A 25,206-nucleotide genomic window follows, 5' to 3' on the forward strand; every position below is an offset into this window, starting at 1 on the left:
TTTCCTGTAATCTCTGCTAGAAAACTCAGATTTGGAGGTGTACAATTCAGCTTCATTTTCCATACACTGCCTTTTTTAAATCTGCAGCTTATTTTATGTTAAACTGCATTGGGGGATGCAAGTCATGAGCAATATTTCACTTAGGACAGACACCCATTAAGTTGACCTTGTCATTAAGAGAATCATGTGTTTCATTGCTGAATTTAGAGCTTTGATAATCATTTTAATGGTGCTTCAAAATGACCAGAAATCTCTAGCAGTAAGGATTACAAATTCTCACATTTCCCCAGGCAAATAAAGGACAAGACAGGCCACCTAGTCATGTTCCAAAAGGCTTTTTCCCTTCTTTATCAGATAAGTATTTATGGCAGACAAGCTACCTCTAGGCTTTATCGATGATAATGATAAACTGAGAAGGAATGACAGCTGAAAGAGAGAGAAAAAACATGAAGGGAAGCAGGAAACATCTACTGGGGTGTCACCGTGCATCAGAGAGAGCCGCAAAGCATCTTAGGGAGCATGGGGGTGGGTAGATGAGGAGGAGTGTGTGGACTGACTCACCAACAAACATTCAGAGTTTTAAAAATTCCAGGAAGTTGAAGAAAGCTGAAGAACTCTTAATTTCTACATCTGATATTTTCTAAAAATTGAGCCATATTTATGTTTCAGATCGTTCTTGGGCATTATTATTTCTGTCCCCTTTTGGAATGCCGTAGTTTGGGAACATTACTACAATAACACAAACATGGGTCAGGTAGTACCGGGATTCAAGCAGTGCCTATCTGCCGTGGAACGCCAAGTCCTTTGCAGATGCCTTCTTCCTCTGCTATGTTCTGTTAGAATCTAGGGCAACTCTGAAAGTATTTGGCTGTTAAGTTGTTTCTCAGATGTGTTCACAAGATGATTTACCTTCTGCAGCTAAAACTTGTCACTTGCTAGTCATCTAAGGCAGAACTTAGAATTTTCATTCTATTTCATCTCAAAAATAACTTACATATCATATTGTAGTTTCATCAACATAATATTTTGTTTTTTAGTCATTTCTCTGATTTATTTTTTGAAAAAAACCTGAGATGGGAACAAGGTGCAATGGCTTTCAAGTCTCCATTTTCAAGGTCAGCGTGCAGCAAATAAGTGTCATGGAGATCTCACTGGTGTGTCACAGTGGGTTTTTTGTTGCCTTCTTATTCTGGAACTATAGGCACTGCATTGAATATGTATAGTGTCTTCATGCTTGCTTCCCAATCCCAGTTCCAATCCATTTTACCTTGTTCACTGGAAACTTGTGGCTCTTAATCATAGACTTCCCAGAGAGGCAGGCCAACGAGGTACTGGGAGATGTGCACACAGCCCTGCTATTTTGCTTCTCAGCCAGACACAATCAAGTGTTCCATGCTCTTTTCAAAGAAACGTCTCCCCCAACCCCCATATGCTAACCAGCATAATCCTCTCTGTTAATCATCCTGCAATATGCTTTGTTAAAAATTCCACTTCACAGGTGTCAACAGTGATGGCAATAACCATTATCCTCACCCAATGTGGTTCTCTACATGTAGACTTTTACTTGTGTGTTGAATGAATCCTTAGGCATCACATTACAGCACCAGTGGTCTCCAAATTGATTTCAGTCATTTACCCCATCAGTAATAGACCTTTTGAGCATGCATTTACAAACTATGCATATATATATATATTTAATAGATATGAATATAGAACTATACTATAAATTTGATATTATAGTATAAATATAATGTATATTATATTAACAATTTAGTAATTATGTAGTAGTAGTGATATTAACATAGTATATTAAAAACTAGTACTAGTACAAATTAGTATCTAGTACATTATAAAACAGTGTAATTCTCCTTATATTCTATCATATACACAAAATATAGGCAACAAAGAGCATGATAAGAAAGAAAATGTAAAAATAAATACAAGGCTAGTTGTCTTCTTTCCAAACTTAATTGACTGTCTTGAACACCACCCTGGGGTTCGTGCATCACTTTTGCCAAATGTTACCTTATTCTAACAGAGAACATTAATGGGTTTGTTACTACAACAAAAATATAATTAAAAATTATTTTATATCTTCCTATAAGACATATATTGTGTGACTTGCTGATTTATTCTTTGACTTAACTTAGCAGTCCTTAAGATAATATTGAAAATAATTTGCATTTCCTGATGGGGTACTTGTGAGGTGGTAAATAGAATATCTTGAGTAGTAATAGAGGTTAAAATTTTTCTCTGAATAGATTTAAAAGTAAATAATTTACAAAAGGTTTATTGTGACTTTATGGGAAAAAATGGAGCTAAAAGGACTAAAACATTTTCCTAAGATTCATGAGTGAGCTTAAGACAAAAGTAGAAAAAGAAAATAGTTCCCCAAGCCTCAGTGTTCTGAAACAACTACCTTGGAACTTTTAATTTTTATAATTCCTACAACTAAAGGATACACTTACATCCTTGTTCATGTATGCAGGAATTTTAAAAATAATATAATAAGATGATCAGTCAAAGCCATTAGTTGTAGCTTCTATGTAAATCACATATGTCCAAAATTCTTCTCCTTTAGATAACTTTTCAAAAAGAAATATACAATCAAGACTGGGAATGTGGGCTTCCCTGGTGGCACAGTGGTTGAGAGTCTGCCTGCCGATGCAGAGGACACGGGTTCGTGCCCCGGTCTGGGAAGATCCCACATGCCACGGAGTGGCTGGACCCGTGAGCCATGGCCGCTGAGCCTGCGCGTCTGGAGCCTGTGCTCCGCAACGGGAGAGGCCACAACAGTGAGAGGCCCACGTACAGCAAAAAAAAAAAAAAAAAAGTGGGAGTGTATGCATTGCTATATTTAAAATAGATAACCAACAAGGACCTACTGTATAGCACAGGGAACTCTGCTCAATATTCTGTAATAACCAAAATGGGAAAAGAATTTGAAAAAGAATAGATACATACCTATGTATAACTGAATCACTTTGCTGTACACCTGAAACTAACACAACATTGTTAATCAACTATACTCCAATATAAAATTAAAAAATTTTTAAAAAATTAGGTTAGTTGAGAATGACTTAACCCCTAGTGAGGGATAAATATTGTATAATTTACTAACAAATATTTATAAATATATATAAATCAAGTAATGCATAAATTGGTCATAAACCAATAAATACTTTCTCTAAAAAAAAGAAGAAAAAACGAGAATGGAAATGTATGCTTGTTTCTCCAATTGGCATTTTTAGATATTTTAACTGAGACAGATCACTGACTAAAATATAAGTTAGTGCTGAATGACGATCTCTCTTTTTTTAATTGAAGTATAGTTGCTCTACAATATTATGTAAGTTACAGGTGTACAATATAGTGATTAACAATTTTTAAAGGCTATACCCCATTTATAGTTATTATAAAATATTGGCTATATTCCCCATGTTGTACATGATCTCTTTTTAAACATTACCTATAACTTCGGCCGATATACATTGCCTTCCACGTCCAAATATCATTTCATAGGTCTTTTCTTTTTGGCATGTGGAAATGTCTTTTTTTAATTATTAATTCTTAACATTAAAAAATATATGATGGATACTCTTCAGAATTTTATGAAAACGATAGGCTCTCTTCCCTGGACAATGTACCTGTTTGCCTTTGGTCTCACGAAAGGTTAAGATCTTTGTTCTAGTATGACTATAGTACAAAATCTTCTTTCACACCCCTCGTTACATAGGAAAGTTATTTTTAATAAAGTTATATATAAAGTGAAATTTACTTCTTTTCCATGAACTTGAAATTGTAGATGTACCTCCAAGGTAGCAGCTTAAAAAACAGGATTAAGGAAACAGTAAGGAGGGAAGAAAAACATGGTGCAGTCTTCTACTACAATTGACTGTTTCAACTTTTGAAGGTGGCTGAGTCAGTGTGAGTGGCAAGAGAATTCTGCAAACCATGGGGTTGATTTCAGAATTTGATCATTGGAACCTGGGCTGTAAGGCTTACGCATTTCTGGTGGTCTGTCAACAACATTTGCCATAGTGGTAAAGAGATAGGTGGGCTGTGAGATTTGAGGGGATTGAAGTCAGAAGTGGAAAGAGAAAGGAAAGTCCTGTATAGATTTGGAACTAGGAAAAGCCCATGACTTGGAAAGAGTCCTATTGGCCTAACCATGCTGAAGACTGGTTCAGAGGTAGGTCTGTTTGAGAAGAAAAACTAGGACTTCCCTATTTGGTCTAACTGAGGCTAAAGGAATTCTCCCCACTATGAATAAATAAAACAGCCATGACAGAGATTGCAGCATTTACCAGGGCAATACAGAATTTAGATTTTACTAAATTGGTAAATAGAAAATGCTTGGGAATTACATTACCTTAAATATCATCACAGAACTCCTTGAGTCTTTGTTAGAAATTATGCCAATGTTTTTCTTGTTTAATTAAGTCTCTTAGATCAAATCATCGTATATTATTTTTCTATATCCTGGGAACGATTTGTAGACATTAAGTGCTTGTAAACAGTTTCCTGCCCCAGGGCCTTTGTACATGTGCTTTTCTCTACACTTTGCTTTTCTCTGATATTTTTATGAACACCCTCCCTCATCTCCTTGGATTTCCACCAAAATGACATACTCTTTGTGAGCCACCTCTAATCATCCTATTTAAATTGCAACCTTTCTCTAAATTCCTTATCCCTTTGCCTTGTTTTATTTTTCTCATTATTTATCATGATGCAGCATCAACAATATCTTTCTTATTTTCATATTTATTTTCCATCTCCTCCCAGTATAATATAATCTCTATGGTGGAAGAATGTGTGTTTCTTGTTCACTGCTGTATTTAGTATCTGGATCCATGCACAGAGGAAGCGCTTGATAAATATTTATTGAATGAATAAATGACTAATGGAAAAATAGGTAATTTCTTTTATTCGTCTATCAATATTTACACAGTATTTTCTATGTGCAGGTCACCATAGTGGTCACCTGGGATAGGATAGTAAAAAATGACATGATCTCTGCTCTGAAGGAGCGTACAATATATCCAAGAAGACAGGCCCATAAATAAATAAATATAATATAATGATATAAATGACATAAAATACTAAGAGACTGCAGAAGAGGGAGCTGTTGACCCTTCCTGGGGCAGACAGGAATTGCTAAGGGGTTGACCTCTGAGCTGCATTCTTAAGGATGAGTAGGAATTCACTAGGGAAAAAAAGGGTTGCAAAAGGAGAACAAGTTTCATTTAGTTGCAGGGATATGTGGGTATAATCAAAGAGGCTGCTGTTGGGGCAGTCTTTTCAGGCATGTGAATGTAAATGGAAAGAAAGAATGACCATCCATCAGCACTTTGGCATTGAGTACCTCCAAAGATCACCCTTGGCTAGCAGCATGGACTGCTCAGTACAATATTTCTCTCTGTGTGGTCTTCTTTGCCTCTTAGCCAGCATTCTGCTTTTGCTCAAAAAGAGCCACCTCATTCTCTGATTGTTTTTTGCCAAGTTGGTGTGTTGCCTGTGATTGTTTCCCAGCATTCCACAGCTTGAAGTTTGCTTTAGTGTATCCTTATGGTGTTTCTTATGCCTGCCCTGCTTGCAGGCTACATATGTTGTACCATTTTACACTTGGAGACCTTCCAAAATGTGTGAGAGAAAATGAGACCAAAGTGGTTGCCTTTAACCAGAAGTGGGTAGACAGGCAAAGAATCCTAGATTCCCAGAATCAATTGAAACAGACTTGAGAAGTCAACTAGTCAATTTTCTGGACTCTTGGCAGGATTGCAAAAAAGCCAGTCCAGGAATACCACTAACATTTAGTCACACATGACTAAATGAACTTTTACTTTAATTCTAAGTAGCAATTGGCTATTAAAAATTGAACATTGAAAAAAAAAATTGAACATTGAGTGTACAACCTTAAATGCTTAGAATAATGCAAGTTTCCATTTTGGGTAATGTATTTATTCATTCAAGTGACAGGCACTATGATGTTAAAAAATGAAATAAGTTTAATAATGGTCTTCCATTTCCTGGAATAAGTTACCAAACTGTTAAGAAATTAAAACAACTTTTGCTCTTTTGTAAAACATGATGCTTGGCAGGAATTCATTTTTGAGAGGTCTATTATTGAGATGGAATTCTTTAATCTTCACTTTGATACTGACCTTTCAGAGTGATGCAAATGCTACTGGTTAGAAGGCAACCTTTTGTAAGGTAATCACATCCAAGTCTGTAATCAGGGCCTTATACAGTCTACAGTCTTACAAAGAGTCTCTCTTTGTAATGGCACAAAAAGGAATTATTGGAGACTGAGTAAGCCGGGGATCGCTTAAGAGATATGGCAGGTATTGTAACATACCATCAAGATACAAGACATGAGCCATCTCCTCAAAGAGTTCTTACACTAATTGGGGAGATTGCACATATACACTGAAAATACTACATGGTACTTGATGAATATTTGGAACAAGCCTTGTGATGACATTGTGGCTAAGCATTCTGGACAAGTGGTCCATTGACCAGTACTGCAGACAATTAGTGGTTGGAGAAATCACCATGTGTTGAAGGGACAGAGGAGGTACTCAGGGTGGAAGTGAACTTGAATGGGTTTGAAGGGTAGGTTCTGCATGGATCAAGAGAAATGGCAGGAATATCTTGGATTAGGAAATGAAACATAACAAAGCACATGAGTAAATGTGTAAAATGGTCAAGAATAGAGCATACATGGCCAAATTGGAAAATTCCACTTGGAGGGTTTGACAGAAGCCAGAGTGTATTTGGAGTCCAGTGAATGCCAAGATGACAATCTGGATTTTATTCTTTTGGAAATACAGAGCCGGAGGAGACTCTGATCAGAGGAGAAGCAAGACGAAAACAGTGCTTTAAAGAAAGGAAACATGAGTCTTACACCTTAAAATATTAACAAGGCACAAGACTGAAGAATGGTCAGGAATGTATATTAGTATCACCCAATACGGTTAGAACAGTGGTTAAGAATGATAATTCCAGAGTAATACTAGCCAAATTCGGGCATCACCATTTATTAGCTGTGACCTTGGATAAATCAGTTAACTCCTTAGTGCTTTATTTTCCTCATTTATAAATTATGGATATTGATAGGGATTACCTCATAACTTTGTAGATGAGCTGATTTGCATAAGGTTTTTAGAACAGTGCACAGTAAGACTTTAATGAATGTTAGCTAGTTTTATTAGAGAACAGTGCCAAACGGCGTCCATGCAGAGACTATCGATCAGATTTCTACACATCTCTAAAATGGAAATAATGGTGACTCCTACATTGCAGGGATGGGGGCATGACAAATGAAATAATTCCTGTAAAGGTGTCTGGCACAGAGTAGTCATTAAAGATTATTAATTGGCTAATCCATGGCATCAATTTAAATCAGATATCTTTAAGTTCAGACGGACTTGTTTTGTAAAATTGTTTGGTAAAAGTTCCTGTGGTCTCTGGCCTCAGAAGTCTGACTTAGATCAGATACCTTATTTGGGTTTCCTGTAGAATGACGAAGGCACATGAAGGAAAAGCCTTTGTTTGGGGAAACTTGATACTTTTCTGTTATTGCCAAGACAAACTCATTTGGACAAATAAAAATTGATTTGGAAATTTTAAAATAAAAATTGCAAACCAAACAGGATGTAGTCTCGTTAAGGAGGAAATGATTCATTGGATTAGCGTAATTAGATAGGCTCTATTTGTGCAAGACTTAAACAATCACTAAGTTCTTTCTTTAATAACTTAGTGCTGCTGTCGCTGCCCAGCTCTGGTCTCTTCTAGGTGGAAAATGAAAAGCAGCGGCAGGAAGGCACACAGATTTCCTGTGTGTGTGTGCGTGTGTGCGTGTGTGTGTGTGTGTGTGTGTGTGTACGTGTGGGTGAGTTTGCATGCATGCACACACATCTACTTAGTGCCTTTGCTGCTATCAACTTTTCTTACAACTTTGTGCTTCCAAATGATTTTGAAATTTTAGTGTGTTTTTGGCAGAGGATAGATTCCTCACTTTGAATAAAAGGTAGTGAGATCGATGGCAGTAAGCAGAAACTGTCTGAATGTAAAAGGGGATACTGCTCCAGATCTCTCTCCTTTTCTTTTTCCCGTGAAAGAGAGGTTAGAGAGTGGCATGTGGCTAGAGCAGTTGCAGCTCCGTGATGGAGGACGGGAGAGCTGTCACCTGCTTTGCTGCGCGGGGTGCCCAGCTTAACCCATCTTTCTTTGGCAACTGTGCCCCAGTGAGAAAAGCTAGCAGTCCATATGTTGAGTAGGCACCATGCCATTTTGACAGGCGTGAGTGTCGGCAAGAAAGGGACCATGTATGAGCATCAAATGTGTTTGTTGTGAGAAGGATTCTAGGCCAGGAATATTAAAATAACTGTCTGTCCTTAGCTATAGCACATATGGTTAAGGAGATATGCTATGATGACTCACATTAACGTTGGAAAAAATATATATAGAATACACAACCATGCTAAGTAAGTTTCTGCTGTTGATAAATCGAGCCTGGAATCTTCACAAAGGAAGGTTGTAGAGAGACATATATAGTGATAATAGACTCTTTTCTATGTACAAAATAGAATTGACTTAACGACTAAATTCCCATACAATTACAGTTCCACTGAACTGATGAACAGACCAAAGGATACTGTTAGAATTTTGCTGGGAGGTCCTCAGGTATTTTCCAACACTATTTGAAAAGTAAATGGGATAGAATGGGTTCATTTAATATTTCAATTCCAAAGAAATTAAATTAATTTAGCAATGTTAGTTTAACTATTTTCCTGCTACAGGGACCATTTGTTTTAAAATCATTAAAGGGTTTTAAATGACATTGTCCTGACATTTGGGCTGATTAAATTAAGGGAATTAGTATAAAGTCGTTTTATTTCTCCTTAGCTTTCTAAATGAATTGTACATTTTCCCATGTAGGAAAAGGAATTATCGACCTGTTTTATACTTATATCAATTTGTATGTTCGTTAACTGCATAAATATTTAGGCGTGGAACTGCTCCAATTCACAGTTCAAAGGTTCCACAAGGCTTGCTTAACTCCTTGGAAAGCCAGCACTGTATGGGGCAAAGGGGATAGGATATATAGTCTAAAGAGCTATAGGTAAGATTTGATAGTTGTCCACAAGGTGTTTAAATTTATACCTGTATGCATACATACACATGCCCCCTCCAAAACCACACAAGCTTAGCATTTGTCATTTTGAAGCCTAGGGAGGTGCATCTAGTTTGCCTCTAGTTCTAGTAACTTGGTCTCCTAAGGAAATGCTCTAGTAACGATCTAAATATATATATATATTGGGGTGTATCTCACTAAGGAATGTGTTGCTTCCTAAGATCATGTTTCTCAAAGATGAGAAACATCTTTTAACATACTGTATGATTCTCTGATATTCTATGTTTGTTGTTTATTGCCTACTTTCCCTGACTAAAATGTAATCCATAAGGAAGTACTTTTTGTAGTTTTTATTATTATTAATTAATTTTATCACTATATCCCAATAACTTACCTAGAACAATGCCTGGCACATATGGGTAACTCAGTAAATATTTTGTTGAATGAATAAATTAATAAACAAGGTTATTCTATGGGGATACCTGGAAAGGCAGATGCCTGGGCTCCATTCATTGTTAGTGCCAAGGGCTGTAGCCACTGTGATCTCCATCAGCTCCCTCTATTCTCAAATAAAAATATATTTTTAATACGGCCAATTTAATCATTCTTATGTAAAGTGTGAATAGAAGTGTATTTAGGAAACTTTAATATCGATATTGCTCTGTAACATACACACTAAGTTAAAAAGAGTGTGCTTGCTTTGCAAACATAGCCTCGTGGCAAAACTCCCAGCTTCCTCTTCCAACCAGATGGCCTCCCCTAAGCCCTACCCTTCGTAGAATCCTGGAGATGGAGCTGGCCCTACCCCAGATCCAAATCAGGACAGCTGGAGTGGAACTGGGAATCAGCATTTTCACAAGTTGCCCAGGTGAGTCTTATGCAACACTAAGGTCTGAGAACACTGAACCCTGGAACTTCCTATTATTACGTAGATTTTTTTTAAAATTCCTGTTTTCATCCATGGCTCTTATGACATTCACCAACTTTGCCGTGGTAGCTGCAAATCCCAGTTTTATGGCTGCCTGAAGTTGGGTAAAGGCTGATTTCATTATCTTTAATGTGAAATTTAGTGAATGAAGGAGCAATTCCACCAGGAGTTTGGACTGGGCAATAAATAAGGAACTGAATGTTTCTTTGATTGCAGATTTCAGTTCTCCACAAACTATAGAACTGTCCCTAGAAAACAAAAGAAAATGAAATTTAACCTTATAAAGCACCGGCCTTCTCCCACCCTGGGATGCACATAGGCTGGGTCTCCGCAGTGTTCTAACGCAACTCAGGAGAAGGTGCTTCCCCCTGGCGGACAAATTTTGAAAAGATGCCCCTCTCTGGGTGTACCAATTACAAAACGATGTTTGTGTCTTAGTTTGACTCAAGGCTGGCTGAGAGGAGCCTGGGCTAGGTTTCCCACTGCTGTGGTGCCCTCTTGGCTAATGATGTCTTATGTAGGGTGCAACAGCCCAACTGTGCAATTGTATGGTAAGGAGTTCCTGATAATTGGGGTCAAAAGTTGGTCTTTGGTGATGAGGTAGTGACAGAAAAGAGCGAATGCTTAGGGAGGTCACCAATGATCTACTGGGTCCAGAGATGAACCCTTATATCTTTGCTATACAGGAAACATCCTATTGTAATAAGTGTCCTTTGATGAAAAGTTGTAAATCTCTTCTTGTTCAAATGATAGGGAGGTGTGATTATTGCTTTTGAGAAATCCATAGAGAGAAAAATTCATTTACATGGTACTGAGGAGAGGGCAAGCTCTCAGAGCGGGAACAGAATGAATCCCTTGGCAGCTGGGCGAAAGATTAGAGAAAATACTTTTGAGATGGTAGCCATTAGGAAACACGAACTTGTAGGTCTCCACCTCTGCTACACACTGGCTACATGGCTTGAGACAAGTCATGTCACCAATCGAAAACTAGCATCTACTTCTTGGGTGTTGTGGAATGATTTATACGGTGATTTATAAGTTGAAAAGTCTTACAAATAGGTCCATCTGTACCATTTTTCTAGATTCCACATATATGTGTTAATATATGATATTTGTTTTTCTCTTTCTCACTTACTTCACTTTGTATGACAGACTCTAGGTCCATCCACATCTCTACAAATGACCCAATTTTGTTGCTTTTTATGGCTGAGTATAGCAGCACAGGGAGCTCAGTTGGGTGCTCTGTGATGACCCAGATGGGTGGGATGGTGGGGGTGGGTGGGAGGGAGGTCCAAGAGGGAGGGGATATATGTATACATACAACTGATTCACTTTGTTGTACAGCAGAAACTAACATAACATTGTAAAGCAGTTATACTCCAATAAAAAAAATTAAGTTGAAAAGTGTCAATGTTAATGCTTATTTTGGAAGAGTTTATTTTATCATGGTAAGAACTTTGATAAGCTTTTAATGCTTTTTTAAAGCCTATGTGTATATTATACATTTTGAAGAGACACATGTAAACCTTTAGGAGCTGAACATTTGTGTGTCTTCTCTTTCTGAAATGACTGCCTTCCTGGGGTACTAATCTAAAAATATTTGTGTAGTGCTCTTATATTGTAGTAAATGTGGTTAAATATAGAGGATATCACCAAGAGTAGGTAATCTGAATTCCTGCCAAGCTAGCATCAAAGGTTATGGGGAGATTAAGGGATTTTTTTCCCCCTAATCCAATGTAAGAGTCTCAATGGGTCAAAAGGGGTTCTGTTTAAAAAAAAAGAAAGATTTCAAGAATTTCTTGAACAGTGAATCTGACTGGATGGCATTATTTATGATTCTCAAAGTTTAGAGTTCATCAGTGTACATTAGAATCATATGTGGTCTCATTTGAAATGTCGTTCTTAGGCTCCAGTCCTGGAGACTCTGATGCAGTAGATCAGGGATGGGGCCCCAGAATCTGCATTTTAATAAGCACCTGATACAGGTGGGCTGAAGACCACACTTTGAGAAATACTGGAAGAGGTGATCTCAAAGGTCAATCTGCACTTCAGCTTCCTTGAGTCATTTATTTACACTGAAAGTGTTTTTCTGAATTTTTTTCAGGAATGTGAGCAAAGCATTTCTTTTATGACTCACATAGTTGTAGACAAGAAAATCTTCATGAACTTTCCTCTGGATTTCTTCTACGCTTTCAAAACTGAAAAAAGAAAACCTTTGATGTTTAAATACTCATTCAGTATCTCAGATGCTATAACTAATTGTTTGAAAATGATGTGTTTATGCCAGGAATTATTTGAGACTTTTGAAAAATACAGAGAGTAGAAATGTATTATACTTACATGGAGATACTGCTGAAGTTTCATCTGAAAAAGCAAGAGCAATATAGCTTTGACACTTCTACTTAGGTAATTTAAACTACTACCTTACAACCTGGGCTGCAATTAAAATCACCTGGAAACTTTAACCAATTTCTTATATTTAAGTCCCAACTCAGACCAACCAAAAATAAATTTCTGGGGACGGGGGAAGGCATAGATATTCTTTAAAAGCTCCAGAGATAATTTTGCTGTCTACTAAAGCTGAGAAAGACAGATTAAACTAAAAGATAATTATTAATAAAATTTTTGGTTTGATATCTCTTTATTTTGCATGAAACTAAGAAAATGTATTTGATTTCTAATCTCATTTGAATGCAAAAGAGAAAGCATTAATTACATTTGACAAATATTCACAGATGTGATTTCTGACCTTATGGAACTTACTAATTAACAGAAATAAATATTTTCGCTTCCAAGGAAATCAGGTATCAGCTACAATTCTGGGCACATCAGTTTGAATGGAGAGAAAATTCCTGGCACTGGCTAAGGCTAAAAGTTAGTAACCTAAGTTTGCAGAGGCTGTTTAAGCTCCCTTTAGATTCTGTGACTACATATGACCACAAGAAAGATGGTGGTTACCGAGCCGTAGCCACAGAATCTGAATTCTTCAGTTTCCCATAGGCAGAGTTAATATATTGAATGATTTAAAATATTTATTAATCATATAGTGTATGAAAACTGTGGTTTATCAGGTAGAATGATTTTCACTGTAAGTAACAAAAACCTCTGATAATAATAAGGTGATTTATTATCACACAAAATTAAAAGGTAAGGCTATTGGTGGACTCTAAGTGAATCAATAATTTCATGAAAAACTTCAGTTCTTCCTGACGTGTTCTGCTGTCTTAAGCAGTGGCCTTAGCTTGAGTTTGGTTCTCCTTGTGGTTGCAAAGGGGAAATTGGTTCCCTGTGTCAATTGACCCTCCAAAGCCTTGCTCCCAGCAAGCTGGAGCCAGAGAGAGAAATCTTTCACATGAAGCACAGGATGCAAGTCTTTCCCTTTAGTCTGATTGGGCCCACTCAGGTCATGTGCCTATGTCTAAATCAGTAGGAAACCGTAGGAGAAATCCATTTATGGATTAACCAGACTCCATCTCTGGAGCTGGGAATAAACTCATCTTCCCTTTCATGATAGGAAGTGGTGGGAAGCTGAACAAAATTGAGTTCCTGACGGAAAGAAAAAACAGAGGAAGTGGAAGCTGGTTAGGTTTTGAAAACCTGAAGTTTTCAAAATGATAAATGATGTGGATTTAAGTGGAAGAGACATTTTTTCTGCCTTTAATAAATATATAATGTATACTTTTTGCAGGCTCCTGTGCTTTTTCTAAATAAAACTAATTATGCATAACTATTATCAAAGAATTCTATTAACTGATTACAAATTACTCATATAAAGAATGATTCAATTTACATGAAGGCAAGAGATTTAGAGTCATCTAAATGCATAAAAAGGAGAGATATTTATCTTATTTCCAGGGGTTATCATGCACTGTTCAGAGTAAATCTGGATTTTTCTTCCAAGTTTAAAAAAGAAATATTTACACTGGATTGCTTGGGGTGGTCTTCTGCAGTCAGAAAGGAGTGTGTCTCCTCTTTCTTCAAATGCCTTTCCCAATTCCAAGACCTTGATAGCTTGGAACAATTTCAAAGATTAATTTGAACGTAGCATACTTTTAAATTTAGTGTAATGGAAAAGACTTCAGATGCTGGTGGCAGGCACCTTTGTTTAAATCCTGCCCTGCCTTCACCCATCACTTTATTATTTGTGAAATCTTGAGTATGTTAATCAGTCATATTGGGCCTGTTTCCTTATGTATGAAGTGGAGTTAAAAATAGAACCTGGGCTTCCCTGGTGGCGCAGTGGTTGGGAGTCCGCCTGCCGATGCAGGGGACATGGGTTCGTGCCCCGGTCCGGGAAGATCCCACATGCCGTGGAGCGGCTGCGCCCGTGAGCCATGACCGCTGAGCCTGCGCATCCGGAGCCTGTGCTCCGCAATGAGAGAGGCCACAGCAGTGAGAGCCCTGCGTACCGCAAAAAAAAAAAAAAAAAAAAAAGAACCTACTTTATAGGATTGCTTTAATGATTAAAAGTATTAGAATTAGAACTGTGCCTGCTATTTGGTAAGGGCTCAATAGATATAAGCTAATATAATTAGTTTTCTAAATAACCTGTATAGGTTTATCATCAAAATGATTATGAAAATTGTACAAATAAGAATAGGTAGCATTTACTAAGTTCTTACTATGTTCTAGGCACTGTACAACTGTGAAATTCATGTAAACGGCACATTTTCTTCTTACAGCAATGGCATGAAGTGAATATTATTATCAACATTTCACAAACTGAAGGTTAGAGAGTGTAGGTCACATCTTCTCGTTCCCACAGCTAGCAGATGGAACCAAGATATTAACTCACAACCGTCTATATTCTTTCCCTGTTCTACGAAGTAAAATATTTTCTCACCATTTTATAGTCTTGCAACAGAGTTTTACTGATTATTTAAAGAATCTGAGCTGCATTTTATTTTTCTCCAAAATATTCAAAACACCTTTAAGTGAAATAATAGGAAGTAAGCTGTAGGTCGAAGGCTGCAAACTTAGCAGCACAGGCTAAATCTGCCCTACACATGTGTATCGTTGGCTTCTACAGTCTTCACATTTGTTTCAATTAATAGCCAGCATTTAAAATTGGGAGATTTCAAGTAAGAATAAAGAGGACTGGCTTCTATTCAGGTTCTGGAAGTTCTGGGAACTCTGGTTCCATGTGTTCAGTGAAAAACCATTGACCTGCTGCCAAATATGGCAGCCTCCATACACTCTGGACATACACTCTAGCTGGATCATTCTTACTTGTCCACTCATTTCAGTTATCAACCTCTCCCCGGACGCATTTTAATTTTTAATCTTGCTGTAAAACGTTGTGAAAGTGACTTTTCAGTACGGCTTATTTTTCTTGGAGGAAAATAATTAACTTTCCACTTAGTTTTCCTAGTATAAACTTAAATATATTGTTGTCAGCAAAAGCCCACTCCCCCACTTTGATATCAGAGTTGACGTGCTCATCAGAAATGTGTCTCAAGAAAAAAATTTCATGCCCTCTGCTTGCCTAATACAGGGCTTTCTGATCCTGGGTTGAACAGGGATCAACAACCAGCCTTAGAAGCATGTGCCTAAAACAACGCATTTCCTTGACGTCAGATCAGGTTTTCAAGTCATTAGGTCCTTGGTTCAGCTAGTATTTAAGATCTTAACACATGAATCATTCATAGAGTGAAGGAAAGAGCCTGCAGAATGTCTTCCTCTGGGGCAGGCATATGGATGAGATGTGGTATTGGAGGGTGTCCAGAACTCAGATTTCCAGAGAGCTTGGCAAGAATACGGAGAGAGGGACTAAAAAGTAGGAGGTTCTTTTAAAGCTTAAAGCATCTGTGCCAGTGGGACAAAAACATTGTCTCTTTCATATTTTCAGCCCTGAAACTAAGGAAGTTCTGTGGTTGTTTATTCTAGAAATATAGGTGTGCCTCCTTTCAGGGAAAATCAAAATGCAAAAATCCACATTTAAGGAGAGAGACTGGGAATTTGTGTCACAAAATACTGTCCTTTACTGGATGATTTTCTAGACTTTCTTTCCTCCTTTTGCTTTCTTTTTTCCTTCTTTCTTTCTTTCTTTCTTTCTTTCTTTCTTTCTTTCTTTCTTTCTTTCTTTCTTTCTTTTCTTTCTTTCTTTCTTTCTTTCTTCCTTTCTTTCCCTCCCACCCTCCCTTCCTCCCTTCCTCCCTTCCTTCTTTCCTTTTTTAGTAAGTAAGCTTCCTTGGGACCTTTATGTCATAGTTATGGTTATAAAAATTATAAGCAGATAAGAAAACTAGGGCTTAGAGAAGTTGCTAAGTTTTCATAGCAATCTTTGTGAGACCCAGGTTGAACTGATCCTAGTTTCCTGGGTTTAACTGATCTGAGAGTACAAACTAAACCCCGCTTTGTATCTCTCCTACACTTCAAGTCCCCTAACTGCCAGTGCACCATATTTCCACAAAATATGTTCACCAAAACTAAGGATTTGTAGTTAAAAATCCGAATCCAGGTCCACATGAAACTGAGTACTTTTCTATGTATTTGAAGGTCTTTTATTTAAAAGCAAAGGAAGAAGATTCTTGAGAACTATTAGTAGCAACATTTTGGCACCTTTATTCACTGAATTGTTGGGAAGTCCTTCAAATGAACAGAGACGCGGAAAGGAAAATAACAATAAGGCTTCTGTAAATGGAAAAATCCACAATATCTTTCAAACATTTTCCAGAAGACTGAACTTTTGTACACTCTTTGTTGTTTTAAAATGTGCTCATGTGTTTGGATACTTATTTGTAATGAGACAAGTGATAGTCATGCCAATGTATGAGTGTTCTTTTGAATGCAGGGAAATAAAGCAAAAGGGAAATTTCACATGAAATAGTTTTTTGGTTTCTATTTACTACTGTAGCATCTTCTCTAAAGAGCCATTTTGAAGGTGGAAAAAAAAAGTCTTTTAATAGTATTTGCCTATTTTTTGTAATATAACCTATTCAATTGCTTCAGAAGTTTGAGGAGGTACTGGTTTATGGGAATCCTTAATAAAATTATGACTTAACAGAAAACAGAAGTTACTTGGATTGCTTATTCTTAAATTATTAAAAAATTATTTTTAAAAACTTATTTGGTAAAGGGGGAGGGGCTTATGACTACCAATTCAGAGATGGCTACTTAATGGTCATCAGTCTTATTCCTGAGAGGCAGGAGGTAGAGAAAGAACAGAAATTTCGCATGAGCTGATGATGAATAATTCTCTATGTAACATCAGTAACCATTTCCATAGCCATATTTAAATTGTTGCATTATGTTTGCCAAAGATCCAATCATGAACAGTGGACAACTTGATATGTCTAAATTTTTTTTTTTGACTCATGGAAATAAACAGTCAGCACCTTGGTTCAAGGATAGAAGCTCTCCAGCAAAACAAATAGCACACCAGTAAGGGGTTTGCATTTTTATTCATTGAGCTGAAAGTGAAAAGACTTTTACAATAAGGAAATCAAGTAGAGTAAATGTAAATAACGAAGCTCATCAGCAAATGGTAAATACGAAATATTTTAAGGTTTCTGTCAAGGAAAATATTGTAAATAGATGACATCTAAGTTTTTAATATATTGCTAAATAAAAACATTTAGCACAAGAGGATACATCTATGCCTTTATTACATTGGTTATTACACATGTATAATTGCCTAAACTGTGCACTTAGGAACATTTTCTTTATTTGTTTTATGTGGAATTATGGCCCTAATTTAAGCAAGTACGAATTGCTTGTACCCTCAACAGTGACTCTGAGGTTGGCCATGTGACTTCCTTGATCAATGGGCTGGTGGCAGCCTTCGGGCAAGATAGTCTTGGAAAAACACTTGCAGATTTCTATTTTCTCTCTTCTTCTCAGCTTTCACCATTAGAATACTCTCAGGCTAGGTTGCTGAATGATGAAAGTCAAATAGCCTAGTCACTACTGTGACTATAGCCAGCTAACCATCAGAAGTGTGAGTAAAGCCCAGACGAGACCAGCCCCGAAGTTTAGTTTGATACTGACGTGAAGGCTTGTAAGCTAAGTAAAGGCTTATTATCCTAAGCCACCGAATTCTGAGGGGGTTTTATCATGCAGCGTTATTATGTTATATATAGAAATACTTTATTTTTATTTTTGGGTTGGCCCAAAGAAGAAAGACATTTATAATAAAGTTATCAAGAAAAATAGATATAAATAGCTATGTTTATTGCAATTGATACGTAAGAATTTTTTTTGTTGTTTCAACATGGAAAATATAGCAATTAGATGTCATTTAAATTCTCGTTATTGTTAAAAGCAAATATGTAAGGGAATTCCCTGGTGGTCCAGTGGTTAGGACTCTGTGCTTCCACTGCAGCACGGGTTCGATCCCTGGTCAGGGAACTAAGATCCCACATGCCACGTGATATGGCCAAAAAAAAAAAAAAATAGCAAATATGTAATTAGTTGACCAGCATAGATAAATGAAATATTTATTTCTTTATCAGATAGAATGTCACACATGTTAGACTGTATATCTTAGGTATGTAAGCATGTTTTCCCTGACTGCCTTGTAAACGTAGCATGAATGTATTCTATATGGTTAATGCTAAGCTTTTCATGTGTCTTTCTTCATTTTATGCTAGAGTTCTCTGCAATTGGATTGATCTCAAAATTGGAACATTTGCAAAATACTTGAGATAAAATCAAGGAAAAAGCGAGGTGAAAAAAATCTTTAGAGGTAAAACAAGATTTAGGTTTTATATCAAAATATGTCTATCAGCGAACTGTTGTGATATGGATCTTCCCAGATGGGCAAGTGTCAATCCTATTGAAATAGCAGTCTTCTTGATAATTTCCACTCAGATAACACACCACAAATCAACAGAGCTTATTTTGAGAGGAACATGATGTAAAATGAGCCATATCTGAGTCTTCTTGCAAATGTAAATTGCTAACTGTGAGAAGCTTCGGAAATGTGTGGACTTGAATTTTATTGGCTTAAATAGGTATCTTTAAAATGAGGAAATTTTAGACCTTCCTGATTCAGAGGTACTGTGTTCTCGTTCTGCTACTATAATTGATCTGGTTGCAGGGACCTGGGTAAGCCATGTACTCCCAATCCCTGGCAACTATTGATCTTTTTACTGTCTCCATAATTTTGCCTTTTCCAGAATGTCATATAGTTGAAAGTATACAGTATGTAGCCTTTTCAGATTGGCTTTTTTCACTTTGTAAAATGCATTTAATTTTCCTCCTTGTCTTTTCATGGTTATATAGCTCATTTCTTTTCAGTGCTGAATAATATTCCATTGTCTGGATGTACCAAAGTTTATTTATCCATTCACTTACTGAAGGACATCTTTGCCGCTTTCAAGTTTTGGCAATTCTGAATAAGCTGCTATAAATATCTGTGTGTAGGTATTTTGTGAATATATGTTTTTAACTCCTTTGGGTAGATACCAAGAAGTATGACTGATATGGTAAGAGTATGTTTAGGTTTCTAAGAAATTACCAAACGGTCTTCCAAAGTGGCTGTGCCATTTTCCATTCCTACCAGCAATGAGAAAGAGTTCCTGTTGCTCCACATCCTCATTAGCATTTGATGTTGTCAGTGTTTTGGATTTTGGCCATTGTAATAGGTATGTAATAATATCTCATTTTTGGTCTAATTTGCATTCCCCTGATGACATATGATGTGGAGCACTTTTTCATATGTTTATCTGTAATCTGTATATCTTTTGGTGAGGTGTCTGATAAGGTCTTTGGTCCATTTTAAATCAGGCCATTCATTTTCTTATTGTTAAGTTTTGAGAGTTCCTTGTTTATTGTGGATAAAGTCCTTTATCAGATATGTCTTTGGCAAATATTTTCTTCCAATCTGTGACTTCTCATTCTCTTGACATTGTCTTTCTCAGAGAAGTTTTTAATTGTTTAACAATTATTTCTTTCATGGATTGTGCCTTTGGTGTTGTATGCTATGTATTTTCACTTTGGAAAAGATTTTATGTATCATCCAGTACAGCCCTGCACTAGTACAGAACTCTCTTGAAAATGGCCTTACAGTCTTTGCTTGGCCATTTTCAATGACTAACAACACAAACTTCATGAGGCAGTCCATTCATTTTTATTTATTGGAAAATTCTTTATAATCTGATCCTCCTCATTTCTCACTGTAAAACAGTGTAAAATGTATCTGTTTTTTCTTCAATGTGACCAAGCATTCAATAGTCAAGATGATTCTTATATCTACACCCCTAAGTCCTTTTATTTTGTCTCATGTAGCGAGGTTTCTATATCCCTCATTATCAGAGTCAATCCCATAATTGTCTCTGGACACACTGTTTAGAGATGTGTTTCTTCAAATGAGCTAAAGCAAAGAATCTAAGTGTGGTCTGTTACTGTAGAACACTGGACTGCTATTTCGCAATCCAGTCTGTCTATTTCCATCCGTCCATCATTACACCTTAAATTGATTTAGCCTTTTTGTCAGTTAGAATATAATGAGAAAAATCAGGAAAAACCCTAGATATTATAAACAGAGAAAATTCAATACAAATAATTGGTTCTACAAGTAACGAACAATTAAAGGAAATGGGGAGAGGCAACCTAGAGTTCAGCCATGCCAGGAAGTGTCTGTATCTACAGGGCTGGGGAGTCAAAAATAAGAGGTAGTGTAAGAGAGCCCAAGATCTGAGTGTACCTGGTAGAATGTGTGGACACCATGGGAGGGACTCTCTAGCAGACCTGTAGCCATAGAAGAAAAATGTCCGTTGCTGGGGATGTCACCTATGGCAGATAGGAATCGGGGGAGGGAGAGAGAAAGAAGATGAAGACAGCAAGGAAGCAGCAGCACCCTGACTTGTCTCTCTGCCTTCCGATCTTCCACCAGTGCTTCCCATGAGTTGAACATAATATAAACCAGTTATTGGGAAAGCCTGAAATATTGTTCCCTATGGTATAAAGATGAGCAGGGGAAGGATGAGGAGTGGATCTGACAGCAAACAGGTTACCAGTGGGACACCTTCTTTATTCGAATTTTACATGCATCACAAAACAGAAAAACGAGTTCACATTTCTACTTCTAATAGTTATCAAAATTGCCCTTTCCCATTTACAAATAAATATACAGAATTTTTCTGAATATGTATCTCCTCTGTCTATCTTCATTGATGAAGACAATGTTTATCACTGTAATTTCTCCATCTTTATTGATGGAGAAATTACTTATCAGAATGAGGAGATCATTAGCAGACCCCACTGCCCAGGGGCAGGATGACTGCACATCAGTGAGGGCAACATGGCTCTTCCTGTAATATCTGAATCTATTGGACCATTTTTGCTCAAGCAAGGTGGGCTCTCCTTGTATATCCAGTCTCCTTTGGATAAAAGAAAAAAAAAAGAAACAGGATATATAACTCTCATTATTTCCTATGCCTCTGGATTTCTCACTTAATTACATCTTCTACACTGTTTATTGACCCTTTTAGGATTTCTAATATTTGGTCTTTGACCCCAGTTCCTAACACAGGGCTCCTAAAACTCTTGTCATTTCCTAAGTGATAGGATTGCCTTTTATTCTAATGACATGAATCTTGGTGGAATCCGGTACAGCTTCAGGATGGGGGCTAGTTACCAGAAAGACAAAGCTATGATTAGAAGGTTGGAAATTTCTACCACAGCCCTCGTCCTCTGGGAAGGGGAAAGGAGCTAGAAACTGAGTTAATGATGAAGCCTCCATAAAAATTCCCACAGTACAGGGTTTGGAGAGCTGCCAGATGGGTGGACATACATCTACGTGTTAGAAGGATGGCCCACCCCAACTCCACAAGGACAGATGCTCCTGCATTTGGGACATTTCCAGACCTTGCCCTCTTCATCTGGTTGTCAACTGTACCCTTCGTCATACTGATTATTATATAATAAACCAGTAAACCTGTTTTCCTGAGTTCTCTGCACTGTTCTAGAAAATGGTAGAATCAAAGAGGGCATTATGGGAACCTCTGATTTGTAGCCAACTCAGAGACAAGCTGTAGGTAACCTGGGGACCTACTGCTTGAGGTTGACATCTGAAGTGGTGGGCAGTCTTGTGAGACTGAGTCCTTAACCTGGTCCACACTAACTGCAGGCAGTTAGCTTGGTGTAGGAAACCCATACATCTGGTGTCAGAAGTATTGTGAGTGTGAGAGTAGGGGAGGAAATCAGTGTGTTTTTCCAATACAAGTAATCTCTTCCATTAAGAAGAGTAAACCTTTTATAAGCCCACATTGTTTGCTAAAGCTTTTCACCTTTCTCTCTTTTACTTATTGGATTTTTGTGAGATTTTCTACATTTTTGTTGTCTTTACCTCAATTCTATGCTCATTTTGTGTTATTAGGATCTCATACCATCACTCTGTTCTCAGGAAGGAGAGAGCTTTCTGTTCTCTTTCGTCTGACCTCTGGGGAGCATTTATATGGACAAACACTTCCTTTGTAGTTTTCTCTTCCTCCGTTTTCCTATGACTGCTGTCTCCTGGCTTTTACAACTCTAGCTGCTCCTCAATTTTTTTGGAAATCTTTCCCACCACTGCCCACTCCTTAGTGTTTTTATCCCTTACTGTTTGCTCCTCCTCACAGATTCCCAGAATGATTATGTCCTCTCCCAGGGCTCTGGTACTTCGTTATGGCTCTCAAATCCTGAAGCTTCCATTTGTGAGGTGTGATGCTTTCCAGGGCCAACGGGCTCCTTCAGCACTAGCCCATGTTTTCCCTTCAGTCTCACATTTCCTTCTGCTCAACACTTTAACTGCTTATTAAATATTTGTTGCATAACGAATGAAACTTTCAACATTACTTGTGAAGTTTAAGTAAAGTTGTGATTGACTAAGATCACTCAGGTAATAAGTGTCAAAGTACAGTTTCAAAGCCATTTCTCTACTCTAAGCAGACTTCACTTTAAGCCACAAAATAGCAATGTTTAAAAAACAGCTTAGGGGCTTCCCCGGTGGCGCAGTGGTTGAGAGTCCGCCTGCCGATGCAGGGGACATGGGTTCATGCCCCGGTCCGGGAAGATCCCACATGCCGTGGAGCGGCTGGGCCCGTGAGCCATGGCCGCTGAGCCTGTGCTCCACAACGGGAGAGGCCCATGTACGCAAAAAAAAAAAAAACAGCTTAGTATTGTTCTATAAGATAGTATTTTTTAAGGCAGGACCTCAAGTTTTATCCTCATTATATTCTTCTGTGTGTCTAGCGCCATGTTTTTTTAAAAACTATTTTGTGTCCAATAAGTTGATTTTAAAGGAATTTAAATGTAAAGAAGATGGAAAATCACTTGAGCCTTTACCAGCCTTTACTGGTATTCATATGTCTTCAGTGGCCACACAAACAAATTCAGTGATTAGAGCAATTCCATGATTGCAGCTAAGCGATAGGGAATGGTGAGGACTATGGTAAAATAGAAAGCTTATGTTTTGTTTAAATATATTCATATAAAAATTAAAATATATATATTTATGCCAAACAAAATATCAGTGGACCAATATTGATTCTCATTGTTTTCAATCCTTGCTTCAATAATAGCTTGAATTAGAAGCAGCTTTGACTAGAGACAGCCAAAACTGCAGCAGAATTTTTATTTTATAGCCAATCTTATACTTCTTGATTCAAGCTGAAAATTAGTGAGTTGTCCATTCCACAGATGCTTGATGATAGAAAAAAATAGTCTATTTGAACAAGAGACCAAAGGAAAAGAAAAAATACGAAAGCATGTTGTCTTGGTGTTTTCTTAGAATAATAAAGAGAGAAAATGTAGAGAGAAAAGAAGAGAAGAGAAATTTTCTGCCCCACGGTCTTCATGAATCCTTATTTTGTTCAGCATAAAATCAAGACTTCTCTGGAGGACTTTCAAAACCCTTTGTAAAGGAAAGCAGCTGAGATCCAGAAACTAAAGACTTACCAAGAGAAATCAGTTCATAAAAGGGATATCAGAGAGACCTTCAAGATGGTGGAGAAGTAAGACTTGAAGATCACCTTCCTCCCCACAAATACATCTACATGTTGAACAGCTCTTACAGAACACATACTGAATGCTGGTAGAAGATCTCACACTTCCCAAAGGCAAGAAACTCCCCACATACCTGGGTAGGGAAAAAGAAAAACAGAGACAAAAGAATAGGGACAGAAAAAAAAAAAAAAAAAGAATAGGGACAGGACCCGGACCTCTGGGAGGGAGCTGTGAAGGAGGAAAAGTTTCCACACACCAGGAAGCCCCTTCACTGGTGGAGACAGTGGGTGGTGGGTGGGGGGGAAGCTTTGGAGCCACAGAGGAGAGCACAAAAACAGAGGTACAGGGGGCAAAGCGGAGAGATTCTCGCACAGAGGATCACTGCCAACCAGCACTCGCCAGCCTTAGAGGCTTGTCTGTTCACCCGCCGTGGTGGGTGGGGGCTAGGGACTGAGGCTTGGGCTTCGGAGGTCAGATCCCAGGGGGAGGACTGGGGTTGGCTACATGAACACAGCCTGAAGGGGGCTAGTGTGCCACAGCTAGCAGGGAGGGAGTCCGGGAAAAAGTCTGGACCTGCCTAAGGGGCAAGAGACCATTGTTTCGGGTGTGCAAGGAGAGGGGATTCAGAGCACCACCTAAATGAGCTCCAGAGACGGGCGGCTATCAGCGAGGACACCAGAGACGGGCATGAGGACACGCATGAGCAGCTAAGGCTGCAGCTGCAGCCACCAAGAAGCCTGTGTGCGAGCACAGGGCACTATCCACACCTCCTCTCCCGGGAGCCTGTGCAGCCCGCCACTGCCAGCGTCCCGTGATCCAGGGACAACTTCCCCGGGAGAACACACGGTGCGCCTCAGTCTGGTGCAACATCACACTGGCCTCTGCCGCCGCAGGCTCGCCCCGCATTCCGTACCCCTCCCCACCTGGCCTGAGTGAGCCAGAGTTCCCTAATCAGCTGCTACTTTAACCCCGTCCTGTCTGAGCAAAGAACAGTTGCCCTAAGGCAACCTACACGCAGAGGCGGGGCCAAATGCAAAGCTGAACCCCGGGAGCTGTGAGAACAAAGAAGAGAAAGGGAAATCTCTCCCAGCAGCCTCAGGAGCAGCAGATTAAATCTCCACAATAAACTTGAGGTACCCTGAATCTGTGGAATACCCAAATAGACAATGAATCAAACCAAAATTGAGGCAGTGGAATTTGGGAGCAACTG

The sequence above is a fragment of the Globicephala melas genome, chromosome 7 (genome assembly GCF_963455315.2).
Source record: "Globicephala melas chromosome 7, mGloMel1.2, whole genome shotgun sequence".
Taxonomy (NCBI): domain Eukaryota; kingdom Metazoa; phylum Chordata; class Mammalia; order Artiodactyla; family Delphinidae; genus Globicephala; species Globicephala melas.